The sequence below is a fragment of the Choloepus didactylus genome, chromosome 7, assembly GCF_015220235.1.
Source record: "Choloepus didactylus isolate mChoDid1 chromosome 7, mChoDid1.pri, whole genome shotgun sequence".
Classification (NCBI taxonomy): Eukaryota; Metazoa; Chordata; class Mammalia; order Pilosa; family Megalonychidae; genus Choloepus; species Choloepus didactylus.
Genome location: NC_051313.1, coordinates 102,554,647 through 102,558,044, shown reverse-complemented (window position 1 = coordinate 102,558,044; position 3,398 = coordinate 102,554,647). Strand labels below are relative to the sequence as shown.

The window sequence follows — 3,398 nt, the reverse complement described above, 5'->3', positions numbered from 1 at the left end:
TATCTTTAAAAAAACAAACACAAACTATATAGTATTTAAAAGGAGAAATAAAATCCAAAGGATAACAAGGGAGCCACGGAAGCGCAGGTTGGAGATGCCTGGGTATGCGGTACCCCACGGCGTGAGCGGTTCCACCCGCGGGGGCAGCATCCGGCGGCAGAAGCAGCGGAGCCAGTAAGTTGTTTTACTTTTTGCTGCACAAACACAGCCATTATGCCGAAGAGAAAGTCTCCAGAGAATTCAGAGGACAAATAGGGGTTGAAAGTAACTAAACAGGGGCCCATAAGACGGTCTCCGATTGTCAGCGAAACCTGCTCCTCCAAACCTGAACGTAAACTAAGAAAAATATCTGGTAAGAAAGAACCCAGAACAAAGATTAACAAAGTTGCTAGAGGGAAGAAGGAGGAAAAGTAGGAAGCTGGAAAGGAAGGCACAGAAAATTTAATCTGTAGATAAGGAGGGAGAATGAATTCTCGAAAAATTGGGGTTAATTTTATGTACCTTTTGGGACAGAAGTATTTACCAAATACTTCTATTCGCTAATTTTTTTTAAGATTCTAGGATGGACATTTTACCTTCTCATAGTCCTGCTTTTTGGAAATTTCCATCATTCTCTAGTGAAATAAGTATCAATTTAATATTGAAAGCTGTGTGTAAAATTGATTCAGCATTCCATGCACTTGATTTAATAACTTAGTCCTTGCATACTGTGGTGTTTTTACTGTGCATATTCTAATTTTTCAGGCAGTTTTTCTAGAGTAGTAATCAGTGGTGCTTTTTTTTTTTTTAACCTAGGTTTTTTTGTGATTCTAATGAAACATGGATAGTTGTAGCCACCTGCTGATTGTGGTTTAAAATAAAAGGTTTTCATGCCTGAAAAAAAAATAAATAAATAAAATCCAAAGAAAACTAAATCACAGAGAAAAAAATATAGATATCCCAGTGCAGCCTTCTGCTTTTTAAAGCAATAAAAATATTTTATGTGAAGTTGTGGGGGTAGTTGGCAGCCGAGAGGCATACTTTCAGTGTGGTGAGAATATGCTCTTTATTTTCAAATATCTTGCCTGCCTGCTATGATGTACCTAAAAAATGAAATGCAATTCATGCTTAATGTGAATCCATTCTATAGTCCTGCTAGGACTTCTGCCTTGAAATACACACACACACACACACACACACACACACACACACACACACACTTCCAGGTCCGTTAAGTTAGAAAACATCTAAGCTACTGAACTGAAGTAAAAAACTAAAAATGTTCTGATTTCATTTTTTGCCATGAAACAGCTCAATGTATACATTCTGTTTAGAAATCACATCTTGCAGCAAAAATAATAATACATCCCTTTCTTCTAGTGCTTTAAAATCTTTGGATGAGAGCACAAACACTTCTTGAGTCATAACTTATATATAACTCCAGCCTTTGAAGTGTTTGTCAAAGGGAAGGTGTGAGGTCAGATCACTTCAACATGATTTTGAATAAATGAGATATGACTAGACAGAAGTTCTCTGACCTGGGTAGGTCATCACAGCAGCTTGGGAACCTGCAGCACATATACAATGCCAGAGTGTGAAAGTATATGTCTAATTTTGCAGTCATTATATCCATATTATGATTTACAGGCTGCTTTTAATTTTCTAAGTAATACCATAAACAATTATTTCTCATATTCCGGTTCTAGTAACAACATGCAGCTCAAGTGTCAGCCCTAGATTTTATTTCCACTTTCCTGAGATACCATTGTATTTATTGCTCTCAGGGTACACACAGTTGCCAGGCTGAGATTTGGGGTTGAGTGGTTTTTTCATTACGCAGTGCTACAATATCACAGACGACTATAGTATTTTATTATACTGTGAAGCATAATTAAAAATATGGATATCCTGGAAACCAACTAAATATAACCCTGGACATTTTTATAAATTATGGAAATTTCTATCTTAATAATTTAAAAATCTATTCTGCAAATAAAAAGATTAAATGATTCAATCTACAAAACAAGAAGATACATGGTTGTGATTATTGGTTCTTTATGAGAATTTGTGCGAGGGCTTGTGTGTTTGACAAACCTCAGAAACATGTTAATTCTACATAAAAAATACAAATCATAGGTTAATATAATTGAGATTCATTAATTATAGAGATATTTCAGGCATAAATGTTTGTAGTCTGATTTAATATAATTATAAAACTTGAGAATTTGGAAAATTTTTAAAAATAAATAATTTAATTACTACATTCTGCACCTTTTAGTGCATACTTAGTCCAACTTAATAAGCACTTACTTTGTCATCACCCTGGTGCAAGGCATTCTACCAGGATGAATAACAAACCCCTGTGTTTAAGCATTTGTAATTTATTAGGGGAAGAGATTCATCCAAGCTTGTTAAGCCTGGCTGCATATTTGAATTGCTTGAAATGCTTTTATAAAAATAATAATGCCAAGCTCCACCCTCTACAGATTTAATTTTTATGCAGTGGGCCTGTGTATTTGTTATTTAAGAAAAGCTAGAGTTGGCAATTGATAAGGCACATTAATAATCTCAAGAAAAATAATAGAAATAGTACCTTTCAAATTTTAGTTCACAGCAATGAAGCTTTCAGGTTTAGATGCTGGGCTAAATGCATATATCTACCCCATGTATCCTAAGATTTGAGCAAAATGACAGAAAATAAATATTTGAAAAATAAAAGCATACCAGTCTTAGAAATTAATAAAGGATGCTGAAAGATAGAAATTTTGTGGCATTCATGGAAAGCAGATAGTGTCATTTTGTTAGAGAAAAGTAGAGCAGAAAAAAACATAGTCCAAAACATTAGATAAGACACCCTACCCACACCCCTGCCCACCCCCCATGTAATTAAGCACAAAGGAGCTTCTAGACTGACATTCAGAAATAAAGGGAACATGATTGTGAAGTGAAACAAAGGTTGGTTGGTTGAAGATTTCATCCACATCAGTCAGGCAGCTGTGACCTTGCTCTCCTACTGTGCTGGTTTGAATGTATTATGTCCCCCCCCCCCCCAATGCCATTATCTTTGATGCAATCTTGTGTGGGCAGACCTATCAGTGTTAATTAGATTGTAACTCTTTGAGTGTTTCCATGGAGATATGCCTCACCCAACTGTGGGTGATGACTCTGTTGAGATAATTTCCATGGAGGTGTTGGCCTGCCCCATTCAGGGTGGGTCTGAATTAAATTACTGGAGCACTATATAAGATCAGACAGAAGGAGCAAGCTGCTACCACGAAGAGGGACACTTGGAAGAAAGCACAGGAGCTGCAGATGAGAGATAGTTTAAAGACAGCCATTGAAAGCAGACTCTTGCTCAGGAGAAGCTGAGAGAGGACAAATATCCCAAGTGCAACTAAGAGTGACATTTTTGAGGAACT

General features: G+C 36.3%; 1 pseudogene; it reads left to right on the top strand.

Moving 5' to 3' along the window:
* Positions 1-213: 213 nt before the first annotated feature.
* On the top strand, positions 214-456 carry LOC119540681 (annotated as a pseudogene).
* The last annotated feature ends 2,942 nt before the right edge of the window (positions 457-3,398 follow it).